The sequence below is a fragment of the Equus quagga genome, chromosome 18 (genome assembly GCF_021613505.1).
Source record: "Equus quagga isolate Etosha38 chromosome 18, UCLA_HA_Equagga_1.0, whole genome shotgun sequence".
Classification (NCBI taxonomy): Eukaryota; Metazoa; Chordata; class Mammalia; order Perissodactyla; family Equidae; genus Equus; species Equus quagga.
This window is the reverse complement of record NC_060284.1, coordinates 27212901-27229778: the sequence shown is the minus strand read 5'-3', so window position 1 is coordinate 27229778 and position 16878 is coordinate 27212901. Positions and strand designations below refer to the sequence as shown.

General features: G+C 38.8%; 1 protein-coding gene across 6 annotated transcripts in view; it reads left to right on the top strand.

Annotated features, from left to right (window-relative positions):
* EVI5 (ecotropic viral integration site 5) overlaps positions 1 to 16878 on the top strand; it is a 211560-nt gene that overhangs the window by 174422 nt on the left and 20260 nt on the right. The gene's annotated exons all lie outside the window — the stretch shown is intronic.

Genomic DNA, 16878 nt, shown 5'->3' with positions numbered 1-16878 from the left:
GATGTGGGACGCCGCCTCAACGTGGCCTGACCAGCGGTGCCGTGTCTGCGCCCAGGATCCAAACCCTGGGCCGCCGCAGCAGAGCACGTGAACTTAACCACTTGGCCACGGAGCCAGCCCCTTATCTTGAGTTTTGGTACAATAACTTTTATTCACAGTGATGAGATTTCAATGGGTAACAAACCTCATTTGTTAAGAAAGAAACTCATTTTTGCCACTAAATTAATTTAAACCTCAAAGGAAAAAGTTTGGACAATACCCTTTCCTGGTATTACACCCTTCAGTTAAAGTCAGAGTGTTTTGGGTGATACCTCCTGGATAGTCAACCTAAGTAAATTCCGAATGAAGAAACAAAACATTAACCAAAATAATAAATCTTAGATGTGGTTTAATTTAATTTGTCCTGAAATTTTGGGGGTCATTCCTGTAAATACTGATATTCAGCCGTGAGAACATTTGAGGAATTCAGGATCTTGTATAATCTTGACTTATTTGTGTACATTTTTTATAATCTGTTCTTATCCCTAGTAGCCATGTATGAAAGAACAAGTTACAAATAAACATTTTCTAGAAATCCTTATTCTTTTGAGAACCCCAGGACTTATTCCTTGTGTTCAAAAGGTTTTCTCAAAGAAAATTATGACTAAAATAAAACAGTCTCCCATTTAAGGAAGATAAGGAAACTTCGATGTTGCTGAATTAAGAAAATTGTATATGGATTGACTATTTCTTAGACTTGTCTAAAAATCAGTCAACAAACATTAATTCTGCCTGTCATGTACCTTAACTAAAAATGATGATATTCTCTTCATCAGGACTGGCAGAAAATAGTTCACACGAGGTTTAACTTTAATGTCAGTTTTTTATATGTGGCCTGTGAAAGCAGTCGTTTATCTTATGCAAACATGAATACAAAATTAATCAATAAGGTAGAATTTTCTACTGTTAAAATATAGAGCTAGCTGTGCAAGTTAAAACTTAGAACAGGGGCTGGGCCTGGTGGCACAGTAGTTAAGTTAGTACGTTCTGCTTTGGCGGCCCAAGGTTCGCTGGTTCAGATCCTGGGTGCGAACGTGGCACCGCTTGTCAGGCCATGCTGTGGTAGGCATCCCACATATGAAGTAGAGGAAGATGGGCATGGATGTTAGCTCAGGGCCAGTCTTCCTCAGCAAAAAGAGAAGGATTGGTGGCAGATGTTAGCTCAGGGCTAATCTTCCTCAAAAAAAAAAACAAAACTTAGAACAGTTTGTGATGAGGTGCTAATTGTGCGATTCAGAGTAGACCAGAGTCCTGGGCTTAAGCAGGCCCCAGGCAGAAAACATGGTGGAGAGGAGAGCGAGTACAGTACAGTTGGTGAGCACAGAGGTGACAGTGTGTGCGGGGTTCGGAGTTTAGAGGAGATGAAGAATTGATGTGACTGAATTGTGGGAAATAAGGATAGATTGAACAGAGCCAGCTTATGGTGACTCTTCAAAGCAAAGAAGAGATTAAATTTACTAGATAATATGAAACCTTTATAGATCTTCAGTTGGAGATTTCCTTTCATTATGTTTCCTGAGCAGATTTTAATACCTCCACCTGTTTCACAGTTTTATAACTAAAGAAAGGATAAGTGAACACAAGTAAAAGTTTAAACCAAGATAATGGCTGTAGTGGACTTACTACAAAAATTACTGTTTGTTGGACCAGCATCTTAAGAGAGTTCAATAAGGTGTCACCCTTTTATTCTAGTTTCATTCCTGTGATATAGCACTTGACAGTGACAAAAAAGATAGCCAATCTGATCTCTCCAACTTAACTTTTTGCTAGAATTTGCCAGAATCTTTGTCTTTCAACATAAACATTAACTTTCAAATATTGTTATATTTGAACATGTGACTGTTAATAGTCACTTTGTTAGCTGATTTTTGTACTTCTGTAAATGTCAAAGGAAATGTTGAGACAGACTTTGCAGATTCATCTTCCTGAACATACAGCAATGTTGTACATGTTATAACTATGACCACTTATCATAGTTAGCTGTATGAAATAGTAAAGAGATTAAGCAGGTTATTTTTGATGAATGGCTGAATATATTGTTGATTTATAAAATATAGTTACTATTTATTGAGTGAGCATTGCCAAGCATTGGTAAATTGTCCAAGCATTGTTTCAGGCACTTCATATTTATTATTACCAACCTTCGTAATAATTCCACATGATAGTGGTATTCTCGGTTGGATGGATATGGAAACAGACTCACAGTGATTAAGTGATTTGCCCATGGTTACACAAGTAGTCAGTGATTGTGCCGGGGTTGAATCCTGTTTGGTCAGTTCTTTCTCTGCTGCTTACAGACTTTAGGTTAGAAAACATTTCATCAATATTTAAAATCTGAAGAATGGCAATTAATGACAATATTTTAACTGTGTTGTTCCTCTCTGACATGTGAATTTGAATACATCCAGTAAGTGAATTCTACAGCTCCCTCTCTCTCCCTGTTAGCATTGCAAATGGAGATTTATCTTCACTTCCTGCAGCAGCTTACTATCGTTCATCCAAGTCTCTTCTCTGATTCCCAACTCCTGCAATTCCTACCCTCACCACCTAACTAATTTTGCTCCTAACTTTATCTACTTCCCTTAGAAATCTTTTAATTTGGAGCCTCTCAGACCCTGCCAAGACCTGCATCAGCCACCCTGGAAACCCTTTCTGCCCCAGACCTGGCAAGAGCTGTGGTTAAATCCTCCTCTCTCTCTACATCCTGTTCTCATGGCTTACATAGAAAAGAATCTGGGCCCCAATTCAAGTGCTTTCCTTAACCCAGCTTCCCCTCCCCCTACCCTCCCACCCATCTATCATCACAACACCCACTGTATACTAGACACTGGGTTTAGAAATGAAGATAAAGAAGATTGAAATACAATCCATAGCCTCAAGGGGCTCACAGGCTAAGAATGGAGATAGGCATACAAATAAATAAATTGGAGTACATAATGAAAAATAGAGCATTATAGTAGCTGCCGTTCGTTTAAGGGTCCCTCTGTGGCAGACGCTGTGCCTAGTGTTATACTTCCATTATCTCCTTTACTCTTCACTCCGGGCCTATGAAGTAGGTAGCATCACTGTTATTCGTGTTTTACATGTAATAAAACTGAGGTTCTGAGGTGTTAACTCACCGTGATCATACACTAGGCAGCGGTAGAGGTAGGATGTTAGTTCAGACTATAAGATTTCAAGCCCATCCATGCACTGCGCCACCGTATGCTATGTAACTTCCTTTGTAACGTAACAGGGACTAGATGGTAACAGCGTCTGGACTGGGTTTTGAAAAATGAAAAGAAATTTAACAGGGAGATTGGGCATCAGGAACATGTAAGTCAGAGACATGAAACAAAATTGTAGGTTCCAGGGATGAATAAGCCGTCTGCTTTTGCAACGTAGGTCTCTCTTCTTACAGCTGCTGACCGCTAAAGACAAAGAATGTTTTCTAAATGCCAAGGGAGATAGAAGAAGGTAGAAAGTTGTTTTCACTTAGAAGTCAAAGGAAATGTACTCGGGACTCATTTAGGTACAGACATACTGAGAAGTTATAATTCTATGGTTCAGCCAGATTACCAGTTGACTAGGCTTCTCTGGGTCCTTTGGAGCCTGCTACCATTTACAGTATTGTTTCATGGGAAAATGCGTACTAAACAGCTGATTTGAAAATGTTTTTAAATACCAGTTATATTTTCACTTGTTCTTGATGGTGATGTGTTCTGGTGGATGTTCTAGGAATAGGTGAATTTATTCCAGAATAAGATAGTTCACTTATACTAAAAATTAAATAATTCCCCGTTAAACAGCTTTGCTGAATTTTTATGGTGTCGTAATAAAATCGTGTTAATGTGCTTTATGTCCGTAAAATCCCACAGAAATAATTCTAGTTCTATTTGCTTAGTAGGTTTTCCATATAGAGCAAATTTTCCCTTTTTTTTATTACACTTCTATGTGTTAGTTGCTAAATCAGGTGTAGATCTTTTGGATAATTATTTTAATCTTCACAATTATCGTGTGAAATTTATTATTATTGCCATTTTATAGGCTCAGAAGGGCTAAATAAACTTGTCCAAAGTCACATAACCAGTAAGTGGCAGAAGGTGGAATTCAGGATTAAACTAGAATGAAATAAAACAAAAGCAAACTATATATTTTTTAAAAGAAAGAAAGAAAAAAAGCCTTTGCGTTTTTATTCATTACTACCCTGCCTTGTTCCAGATATAATGAAGCAAGTTTGTAAGTGATACGAAATAGCAAACTACAATTTTGTGAGCAAAAGGAAAGAAGACTTGTAGGAATATAGTATGGAGTCATGAATAAGACCAGTACAAAAATGCATACCGCAAAAGTCTCCATATATATCTTGTAAGTGGGCCTCAAACTTACCTCTAAGGTTTTCAGCAGTCAACACAAAATGGGAAACCTGGTCACTTCAAACATTTCAGAATGTCTGTATGATAAAAACAGACCAATTGGTTAGAAGAGCCACAACTATTCCTGCTACTAAGACCAAACGACAGTTTCTTCATTGCTTTTTAATAACAGAGACCTTCTAGTATGAGTTCACCAGCTATTATTCTTAACATTCTATAGTAAAATGGGTTCATAATCATAAGACTTGACTAATTTAAAGAACAGAAACTCTTTAAAAACTTTTGTATAGAAATATACAGAAAAGTACCCAGGTAACAAGTTTACAGCTCAATAAATTACCACAAAGGACGTGATCAGCCCATATAACGACCACCCAGGTCCAAGAAATAGACCCCAGAGCCCCATTCATACCCTTCCCAGTCACTACTTACTCCCTTCTCCACAAAGATAACTATGATCTCAACTTCTAATGCAATAGTTTAAGTTTTTGAATTTTATATAAATGGCTTATTATAGTATATATTCTTCTGTCTTGCTTCTCCTGCTCTAAATTGTGAGATTTTAACTGTTATTCTTTTTTTTTTTTTTTTGCGGTAGGATTATTTTTTTTTAATTAAGATTATGATAGATTACAGCCTTGTGAGATTTCAGTTGTACATTACTGTTAGTCTTGTTATGGGTACACCACTTCCCCCTTTGTGCCCTCCCCCCACCCCCACTTTTCCCTGGTAACCACCGATCAGTTCTCCTTGTCTATATGTTATCTTCCACCTATGTGTGGAGTCATATAGAGTTCGTCTTTCTCTGTCTGGCTTATTTTGCTTAACATAATACCCTCGAGGTCCATCCATGTTGCTGCGAATGGACCAATTTTGTCCTTTTTTATGGCTGAGTAGTATTCCATTGTGTATATATACCATATCTTCTTTATCCAATCATCAGTTTCTGGGCATTTAGGTTGGTTCCACATCTTGGCTATTGTAAATAATGCTGCGATGAACATAGGGGTGCAAAGGACTCTTGGGATTTCTGATTTCAGGTTCTTAGGATAGATACCCAGTAGTGGGATGGCTGGGTCATAAGGTATTTCTATTTTTAATTTTTTGAGAAATCTCCATACTGTTTTCCATAGTGGCTGCACTAGTTTGCATTCCCACCAACAGTGTATGAGGGTTCCTTTTTCTCCACAACCTCTCCAACATTTGTCGCTCTTGGTTTTGGATGTTTTTGCCAATCTAACGGGTGTAAGGTGATATCTTAGTGTAGTTTTGATTTGCATTTCCCTGATGATTAGCGATGATGAACATCTTTTCATGTGTCTGTTGGCCATACTTATATCTTCTTTGGAGAAATGTCTGTTCATGTCCTCTGCCCATTTTTTGATGAGGTTGTTTGTTTTTTTGTTGTTAAGCTGTGTGAGTTCTTTGTGTATTATGGAGATTAGCCCTTTGTCGAATAAGTGGCTTGTGAATATTTTTTCCCAATTAGTGGGCTGTTTTTTTGTTTCAATCCTGTTTTCCCTTGCCTTGAAGAAGCTCTTTAGTCTAATGAAATCCCATTTGTTTATTTTTTCTATTGTTTCCCTCAACTGAGGAGTTATAGTGTCTGAAAAGATTCTTTTGAAACTGATGTCAAAGAGTGTACTGCCTATATTTTCTTCTAGAAGACTTATTGTTTCAGGCCTAATCTTTAGGTCTTTGATCCATTTTGAGTTTATTTTGGTGTGTGGTGAAAAAGAATGGTCAATTTTCGATCTTTTGCATGTGGCTGTCCAGTTTTCCCAGCACCATTTGTTGAAGAGACTTTCTTTTCTCCAATGTAGGCCCTCCGCTCCTTTGTCGAAGATTAGCTGTCCGTAGATGTGTGGTTTTATCTCTGGGCTTTCAGTTCTCTTCCAATGATCTGTGGACCTGTTTTTGTACCAGTACCATGCTGTTTTGATCACTGTAGCTTTGTAGTATGTTTTGAAATCGGGGATTGTGATTCCGCCAGCTTTGTTTTTCTTACTCAGGATTGCTTTAGCAATTCGGGGTCTTTTGTTGCCCCATATGAATTTTAGGATTCTTTGTTCAATTTCTGTAAAGAATGTCCTTGGGATTCTGATTGGGATAGCGTTGAATCTGTAGATTGCTTTAAGTGGTATGGACATTTTAACTATGTTTATTCTTCCAATCCACGTGCATGGAATGTCTTTCCATCTCTTTATGTCGTCGTCAATTTCTTTCAAGAAAGTCTTGTAGTTTTCATTGTATAAATCCTTGGTTAAATTTTTCCCAAGGTATTTTATTCTTTTCGTTGCGATTGTGAATGGGATTGAGTTCTTGAGTTCTTTTTCTGTTAGTTCATTGTTAGTGTATAGAAATGCTACTGATTTATGTATGTTGGTTTTATATGCTGCTACTTTGCTGTAGTTGTTGATTGTTTCTAATGGTTTTTCTTTAGATTCTTTGGGGTTTTCTATATATAAGATCATGTTGTCTGCAAACAGCGAGAGCTTTACTTCTTCATTACCTATTTGGATTCCTTTTATTTCTTTTTCCTGCCGAATTGCTCTGGCCAACACCTCCAGTACTATGTTGAATAGGAGTGGTGAAAGTGGGCACCCTTGTCTTGTTCCTGTCCTCAGAGGGATGGCTTTCAGTTTTTGTCCATTGAGTATGATGTTGGCAGTGGGTTTGTCATATATGGCCTTTATTATGTTGAGGTACTTTCCTTCTATACCCATTTTCTTGAGGGTTTTTATCATAAATGGATGTTGGATCTTGTCGAATGCTTTCTCTACATCTATTGAGATGATCATGTGGTTTTTGTTTCTCAATTTGTTAATGTAGTGTGTCACGTTGATTGACTTGCAGATGTTGAACCATCCCTGTGTTCCTGGTATAAATCCCACTTGATCATGGTGTATAATCTTTTTGATGTATTGCTGTATTCGGTTTGCCAGAATTTTGTTGAGGATTTTTGCATCTATGTTCATCAGTGATATCGGTCTGTAGTTCTCCTTCTTTGTGTTGTCCTTGCCAGGTTTGGAGATCAGAGTGATGTTGGCTTCATAGAATGTGTTAGGGAGTACTCCATCTTCCTCAATTTTCTGGAATAGTTTGAGAAGGATAGGTATTAAATCTTCTTTGAATGTTTGGTAGAATTCTCCAGAGAAGCCGTCTGGTCCTGGACTCTTATTTTTGGGGAGGTTTTTGATTACTGTTTCTATTTCTTTACTTGTGATTGGCCTATTCAGATTCTCCATTTCTTCCTGATTCACTTTGGGAAGGTTGTAGGAGTCTAGGAATTTGTCCATTTCTTCTAGGTTGTTCAATTTGTTGGCATATAGTTTTTCATAGTATTCTCTTATGATCCCTTGTATTTCATTGGTATCTGTTGTGATTTCTCCTCTCTCATTCCTAATTTTATTTATTTGAGATTTCTCTCTTCTTTTCTTGGTGAGTCTGGCTAAGGGTTTGTCGATTTTGTTAATTTTTTCAAAGAACCAACTCTTTGTTTCATTGATCCTTTCTACTGTCTTTTTTGTTTCAGTATCATTTATTTCTGCTCTTATTTTTATTATTTCCCTCCTTCTGCTAACTCTGGGCTTTGTTTGTTCTTCTTTTTCTAATTCTGTTAGGTGTCGTTTGAGGTTGCTTATGTGAGCTTTTTCTTGTTTAGTGAAATGAGCCTGTATTGCAATGAATTTCCCTCTTAGGACTGCTTTTGCTGCATCCCAAATGATTTGGTATGTCATGTTCTCATTTTCATTTGTCTCCAGATAATGCTTGATTTCTTCTTTAATTTCTTCAATAATCCATTGTTTGTTCAGAAGCGTGTTGTTTAGTCTCTACATTTTTGCACCTTTCTCTGCTTTATTCTTGTAGTTGATTTCTAGTTTCATAGCATTATGATCAGAAAAGATGCTTGATATTATTTCAACTCTCTTGTATTTATTGATGCTTGCTTTGTTTCCCAAAATATGGTCTATCCTTGAGAATGTTCCATGCGCACTTGAGAAGAATGTGTAACCTGCTGTTTTTGGATGAAGTGTTCTCTATATATCTATTAAGTCCATCTGATCTAATTTTTCATTTAATTCTATAATTTCCTTGTTGATTTTCTGTCTGGATGTTCTGTCCATTGGTGTTAATGGTGTGTTGAGGTCCCCTACTATTATTGTATTGTTGTTGATGTCTTCTTTTAGTTCTGTTAAGAGTTGCTTTACATATTTTGGTGCTCCTGTGTTGGGTGCGTATATATTTATAAGTGTTATGTCTTCTTGGTGGAGAGTCCCTTTTATCATTATATACTGTCCCTCTTTGTCTTTCTTTATCTGTTTTGCTTTGAAGTCTACTTTGTCTGATATTAGTATAGCGACACCTGCTTTCTTTTGTTCATTATTAGCTTGGAGTATTGTTCTCCATCCCTTCACTCTGAGTCTGTGTTTGTCTTTGGGGCTGAGGTGTGTTTTCTGGAGGCAGCATATTGTTGGGTCTTGTTCTTTGCTCCATCCTGCCACTCTGTGTCTTTTGATTGGGGAGTTCAGTCCATTTACATTTAGAGTGATTATTGAGATGTGGGGGCCTACCGCTGCCATTTTATGTCTTGTTTTCTGGTTTTCTTCAGTTTCCTTTGTTTCTCGTCCCATGGTTTAATCTGTTGTTGTCCTTCTACTTATCTCCTTTGCTCTTGGTTTTGTAGCCCCTTTCCTTTTTTTGATTTTTCAGGAATAAGGGTTTTCCTGAGCATTTCCTGAAGAGGAGTTTTTGTGGCAATGAACTCCCTTAATTTTTGTTTATCTGGGAAAGTTTTTATTTCTTCATCGTATTTGAAGGATATTTTCGCTGGGTAGAGAATTCTCGGCTGTAGGTTTTTGTCCTTCAGATTTCTGAACATATCATTCCACTCTCTTCTAGCCTGCAAAGTTTCTGCTGAGAAATCTGCTGATAGCCTGATGGGGGTTCCTTTGTAGGTTAATTTCTTCTGCCTGGCTGCCCTTAGTATTTTCTCCTTGTCGTTGACTTTTGCTAGCTTCACTACTATATGCCGTGGGGTTGGTCTTCTTGCATTGATAAAGTTTGGAGATCTATTGGCTTCTGTCACATGAAGTTCCATCTCTCTCACCAGGTTTGGGAAGTTCTCAGCCATTATTTCTTTGAATAGGCTTTCTGCCCCCTTCTCCCTCTCTTCTCCCTCAGGTATACCTATAATCCTTACGTTGCATCTCCTAATTGCGTCTGATAATTCTCGGAGAGTTTCTTCATTTCTTCTTAGTCTTACTTCTCTCTCCTCCTCTGCCTGCAGCATTCCTATATTCCTATCTTCCAAATTGCTAATTCTTTCCTCCATATTATCGGCCCTACTGTTCAGTGCATCTAGATTTTTCTTAATCTCCTCTATTGTGTTCTTCATTTCCAGTATTTCTGTTTGGTTCTTCTTTATAGTATCAAACTCTTTTGTGACATAGCCCCTGAACTCATTGAGTTGTCTATCTGAATTCTCTTTTAACTCATTGAGTTTTTTAATGATGGCTGTTTTGAAGTCATCATCATTTAGGTTACATATTTCACTTTCTTTGGGATTGTTTTCTGTTTATTTGTTATTTTCCTTCTGTTCTGGAGATTTAATATATTTTTTCATATTGCTTGATGTTGTAGATTTGTGCCTCCGCAGAGAAATTGAGTTTAGTTACTCCTTCCACTTGTTTCTACTGGTGTGGTGGGGGAGCAGCTGTTTATACTGCACCAACCAGGAACCCTATCAGCTGTAGCTAACTGGGCCTGGGCCCCTCCTCATAGTCACAGTGGTCCTGTGGGTTCCCTCTTCAGCTGTGGGGGCCGTCACGGGGGGGCTTCAGGCTACTGGTGCCTACTGTTGCAGACCACCTAGAGTGCTCCCTCCTTGCGGTCTGCCATGGTGTTATGGGCTTTTCCAGCGGCCAGGGGCAGGATCACTTATGTTTGCAGCTCTGTCACGTCGGCGCCCACAAAATCTCACTTGTCCACTATGGGTCACAGCAGAGCCATGGGCATCTTCTGCAGTCTGTGGTTAGCTCACCTAGCTATGCTACTTTTTTCCCGAGGTCTTCTAGCCTTGTGGCTGCCGGATGGGTGCTCTCTATTAGTGGTGTGCAGAGGCTTTCTCTGAGGCTGCTGTGAGACTGTAGGGTTTCCCCCTAGGCTACAGAGCCGGGTCGCTGGAGCTCCACCCAGCCCCACTCCTCTCCCCCAGGATCTCGGGGAGCCCTTTGCCCTGTCTAGGGGATAGCTGGAGACCTTGATTTCAGTGGCAGCTGGCCAGCTGCTGCCCTGCCTGGTATTTTCCTCTCCGGGACCCTCCTGGTGTTGTGGATGCTGGGAGGGGCCTCTCTGCTAATGACAGGTAGGGACTTTGCCTCCTGCCCAGGCGGAACTCTGAAGTATCCCCCCCAGTCCGTGGAGACGGTCGCTGGAGGACCACCCAGCCCCAGTCCTCTCCCAGGAGACCTGCGGCAATCCCGTGCCCTGCCCGGCAGACAGTGGGGTGGGCAGCGGCAGCTGGTGGGCTGCCGCACCACCTGGGATTCTCTCCGGGACCCTCCAGGCACTGTGGCCACCGGGCGGGGCCTCCCCGCCAATGGCGGGCAGAGGCTCTCCCCACGGACTCAGGTGTGCAACTCTGAAGCTTCCCTCTGGGTTTAGGTGTAATTGCAGGGGGCTTAGGTAGGGCTCTGGTCACCTGTTTCCACCGTCGCTCCTCTGGTGTGCGCTCCCTCCTGCCCTAGGTGTGTGCCGATGCTCTGGGGGCATCCGCTGGAAGAAAGCCACTTGCAGGTACTAGGCTGTTCGGTCGGTGCTGGAGAATTTTCCCCTATCTCCACCTCCTCCCAGAGGGAAGTCCATCCGCCTTCCGATGTGTAGCCGCGTGGGTCTCTCAGGCGTCCCGAGATGCTGTATGGATATCCTTTGTTAAGCAATGAATGTCCAATTTGTTGTGGATTCAAAGGGGGAGAGACAAAGAGGATACTCACACCGCCATCTTGGATCCTTCTTAACTATGTTATTCTTAAATGTAGATGTAGGTTATTCATTCTCAATGCTATATAATTTTCCTTTGTATAAATATACCACAATTTATTTATGCTGTTGGTGAACATTTGAATTATTTCCGGTTTGGTCTGTTAAGAACATTGCTGCAAGTGGTTACGCCAGTTTACACTCCCATGAGCAGTGAAGACAGTTCTTAGTGTTCTCGTCTTCATCCACATGTGGGATTGTGAGACTTTATCTAATTTTAGTCATTCTTTGGCTGTGAAGAGGTTTCTCATTATGGTTTGAATGTGTGTTTCCCTAATTACTAGTAATATTAAGAACCTTCCCCCAGCATCCAGAACAATGTTGGCATATATTAGTACTCCATGAAGATGTTTCTAATGAATAGATTATTGCAAAAGGCTTTGCTGGTAAGGTAATGTATAAGCTGTGATAGGAGTGCTAAGAAGCTTCCTGATGTGTGAAAATCAGTGAAAAGAACATTCCAGGCAGAAGAAACAACTAGCACAAAGACCCTAGAAGAAAATGAAGGGACTTTTTGAGGAACCATACTAATGTGGTTGGAGTGTAGTAGAGGGTGCGAAAAAAATGATAGATGATAAGATTAGAGAGGTAGATGGGGTCAAGTCCAATACAGTGCTTTGTAAGCCAGGATAAATAGTTCAGGTTTTTTATTGATTTAGTGGGAAGCCTTTGGATGGTTTTAAGCACTTTGATGAGATCTGATTGGCCCTTCCTGCTCTGTGGTGAGTTGATTGTAGGAGAGCAAGAAAGGAAACGGGAAATGGAGGCTGTTAAAATAGTCCAGGTAAGAGCAAAGGTGGCTTAGAAGGGTGGGAGAAGTGGAAATGTTAGCAATGTAGATGTGTTAGAGGTGTGTTTTAGAGGTAGAGAACTTGCCGATGGACTGTATGAGAAACATGAGAAAACAGTCAGTGACTCCAGAGATTTTTGGCTTGACGATTAAGTGAGTGGTTGGTGCCATTTCCTGAGGCTGAGGAAGGGCAGGAGATCAAGAGCTCTGTTTTGTTTACATTAAGGTTGAGATTCCTGTTCAACATCAAATGAAAATACCGGGTAGGCAATAGCTATGTGAGTATGAAGTTCTAAGAAGAGGTCAGGGCTAAAAACAGGTTTAGTAGTTATTGGCATATAAATGGCATTCATAGATAAAGAGAAGGGGGTCCAGAAGCAAATTTGTGGCACTCCTGACCTTTAAAGTCAAGAGAGCCAGCAAAGGAGACCAAAACCACCAGTGGGATAGGAGGAAAACTGGTGAGTGTGGAGACACAAGAGCCTCCATTTCGAGAAGGGAGCACTTAACGTAGTTGTTTTAGTTAGATTTTAAACGTCACTGATCCTTCTGAAGACTGAATTTATTAGGAGAGATTTCTTCAGCATTTTTTACCATTTATCAGAGAATGATGGATAATTTATGAAAGAACTTAGGTGGAATGATCTGTCACTGAACAATTACTGAGACCCCCTTCCTGAAGAAATTAGAGAAATGTAAGCTATTTCAGGACAAGGCTGGCAAAGAAAACAACAACAAACAAAACCTGTTACAGGGTGCTGTAAGCAACATAAACCCAGGTAGGTGAACCCCCCCTTTCTTTCTAAGGATCGCCATTGGGCTGGTTTCCAGTACCCAGAAGGTCTTCTGTCATCGTGTCTCCTTTGGTGTGGAGGAGTTTTGTAAGTCATCATAAGAATCTTCTTTTATTTCTACCAGCCAAGTACAAAATTAGGAGTTTAAATAAATAAAAGAAAATCTAAACAAAGCCCTCACTGCAGATTGGGTTAGAAAATGTTTATATGTGAGTACTCCTTAAGTTTTTAAATTCTGTTAACTCTGTTTATTCTTTACCTGAGCTACGGATTTAATTAAATATCTGCCAAAAAATATGTTTAATGTCCTAAACATTCTTAATATGCTTAATATGTGTGCTCATTTTGTTATTAAACTAGGGCTTTTGAAATAAGGAACTTTAAAAATCAAATGACAGATTACCCTTTTATGCTGTTAGAATCTTTTTTTCCCCATGTGCTTATATTCTTCAGTTTAAAGGTAGTTAATAAAATCATTTGAACTTGAATTTTTTTAAAAGAAGCTTTTTAGAGACTCTTTCACCATTGGTCTTCATCTAGGCATTAAACCAGCGTATTAAAGGTAGAAAAGAACTAGTTATTTGGCTCTGTACTTATTGGCAGCCTTTTTTTCTCTTTATTTCTAACTGAATGATACTATTTTTGTTTTTTTAACTGGCTGCGTATTTTATACTATTTCTACCAGTCTTGATTTCCTTTTAAGTCTTGAAAAGCTCCAAGTAATTATCTAGTTTATAGAGCGATAACCTAGCATAGCATTGACATCTTACTCACAAGCTGCTTCATAGCAACAGTATACTTCTGGAGGCAGAAATAAGAATCAAACATAGTGTCTTCTATTTTTATTGATGGCTGCTGATAATTTGATTTTAGTATTACTGTTTCAGAAAAATTTCAATATGTGGAGTTATAAACTTTCATGTATGTTTTACAGTAAGAAGTGCTAGGTTTTACATGCCCAAAAACTGATGATTGGATAAAGAAGATATGGTATATATACACAATGGAATACTACCCAGCCATAAAAAAAGACAAAATTGGCCCATTCGCAGCAACATGGATGGACCTCGAGGGTATTATGTTAAGCGAAATAAGCCAGACAGAGAAAGACGAACTCTATATGACTCCACTCATAGGTGGAAGTTAATATATTGACAAGAAGATCTGATCGGTGGTTACCAGGGAAAAGGGGGGGTGGGGGGAGGGCACAAAGGGGGAAGTGGTGTACCCACAACATGACTAACAATAATGTACAACTGAAATCTCACAAGGCTGTAATCTATCATAACATTAAAAAAAAAAAAAAAAGAAGTGCTAGGTTTCCCAGTGCAGCAGCTTCTTAATAAAAGAAATTATTCCCTCAAATTTGTTCTTTCTCTAGTTGGAGCAATGTAAAGTACCATGCAGGAGCTCACACAAGCCTCATTGCGAGTAAAGTGTTTTCTTTGCTGCCCAAAATGTCCCACGTAGATAATGAGAGATCACGTTTGTACTCATGAGAATTGCTTTAAGGCACTTGAATTAAATGTTTAGCACTGTTTTTTAATCTTACAATCTCCATTTATGAATAAAAAATTCATTCTTAATGACTTCTTTAAATGAGTGTTATTACTCCTATTCCTATTATTTGTTCCATTTTATCTTGGATAAGCAATTTATCTTATTTGAAGTCATAAGATTAAAGAAATTATTGTACAATGTATAGTGTTTTATATCTGGAATAGTATCACCATGTAAAAGAGACTTAACGCTGAGATTTCAGATTTGTATTTTTTTTTTAAGCCAGATATGTTCTTAAAGTTTATCTGGTTTTTACCTGATAAATGAGGAAGCTGAGGGCCCAAGAATTAAGGGACTTACCCAAAGTTACACAGCGAGTTAGTGACAGACGGAACTACTACCCGGGCATTCTGGCTTCTGATCCCCTCCATCCCACTGCCCTATCACAATCCTGCTGACCCACTTAACGATCACATGTTAGATAGAGTAGGAGTTCCCTAAGTGTTTAATTGAATTAAAATTAATTACTTCTCTCAGATGAGAACCCAATGTCTAGTTAGTAGAAATTTCCTCTCACTTAGTCTTCCTTACTTTTCTTTCAGCATCAGGTTCTGGACTTCTGTTCCATCTGAGAATGGGGAATTGGTCTGATTTGACGCTTCAGATTCTGCTTCAGTTTCCAGTGGGTGCCACTAAAATCTTAGCTTTTAAATATTATATGATTTTCTGAAAACAGAGGCAACTGAGATTTTTCTAGCCAAATTTGACATTTCCAGAAGCATAGAAGTAGATAAAAATTGTCAATCCAATTTCATCTATACCTATTGCTTAAGAAAGACAAGCTTACCCAAGGACATAAATTAGCTCAGCTTTTCAATACATTCTGTTTCAAGAGTTTGTTATTTAACTGGTGACCAAACTTCCAGCAATTGTTTCTAGATTAATTTTTTTAATCTCGAGGACTCTGTATCTTTCCATTCATTCTTTGCCTACAAAAAGAATATATAATATACCACATTCAGAGAAAAACTATAATAATCCCACAGAGAATACCTTACTTTTATTCAAAACTTTTAGACCACTTTCCAACTTTATGTTATATTCATAAAAAGAGGTATTTTTACCCAATTATATATATGTATGTATCCTGTTCCTCCGATAGGTAGAAAAAAATTTTTAAATTTGTTAATGAAAATGTGTGTTTCTAATGATGGTAATTTCATTAAGGAACTAGAGTTGAGTCATGAGAGCATGACAGAAAAGACAGGTCTGGTAGGAGAGAGTAAGATGAGAAAATAATATCACCTGGAAAAGGAAAATTTAAAAGATAAGGAAAGGAATTAGACAATCTGAAACTAAGGATTTGGATCTGGTACTCAGAATTAAAGGACCAAATAAATATCCTCAAGAGATAATATCTTGCTGGCCAAGAAGCAGAACCAGGTGGAATTATAAAGTGAGATTTGGATATTAAGCTGTATCATCCCATCTGATGATGGGATTTTTTTTTCTGATATTGTGCCAGACACTATGGGAAGTACAGTATAGTCTTACTCTTGACAAATTTGCAGTCCGATGGGGAAAAGTGGAACAGTTAATTTGATAAAGTCTGTATGGTTAGTACTGATAATGAGTACTTAATAGTTCAGAAATGGGGATAACACAGCACTTAATTTCATTTATTTTAATTAATGGTTGTTATAGTCTCCTTGATGCTCAGGGGTAAGATATACTGTGAATTCCTTGATGGCAAAGACTGTGTCTTATTCAGCCTTATATTTCTTAAGAGTCTCTCAGAAGTCCTAACATAGTACTGTGTACACACACATTCAATCAGTTCTCTTGGTGTTCAAACTGTCCTAGATTTGACCAGTGGCAGCTCTTTGAAGCTGGCTTCAGTAGTGTTTGAGCACTTCTGTGTTCTCTGGTGCTAGGTGGCAAGTTATTTTTAATAGTACTTTTTACATCAAATGAGTATAGCTAGATTTTCCAATGTATGAGAGTAAAACAATGTTTGTTAGTACTAATCTGTAAATTGCTTAATAAGTAGTCCCAACAATTACTCTATGACAATTAGATTGGAAGTCATGAGAAACCATTTCAAGGGAAACTGCATATTAAATACCACTTGGGTTATAAGAAATAAAGACAGATAATGGTAAGCATTTTTTATTTTATTTTTGTTTTCTTTTGAGGAAGATTAGCCCTGAGCTAACATCCGCTGCCAATCCTCCTCTTTTTACTGAGGGAGACTGGCCCTGAGCTAACATCCATGCCCATCTTCCTCTAGTTTATACGTGGGACACCTACCACAGCATGGCTCGCCAAGCGGTGCCATGTCCGCACCCGGGATCCAAAC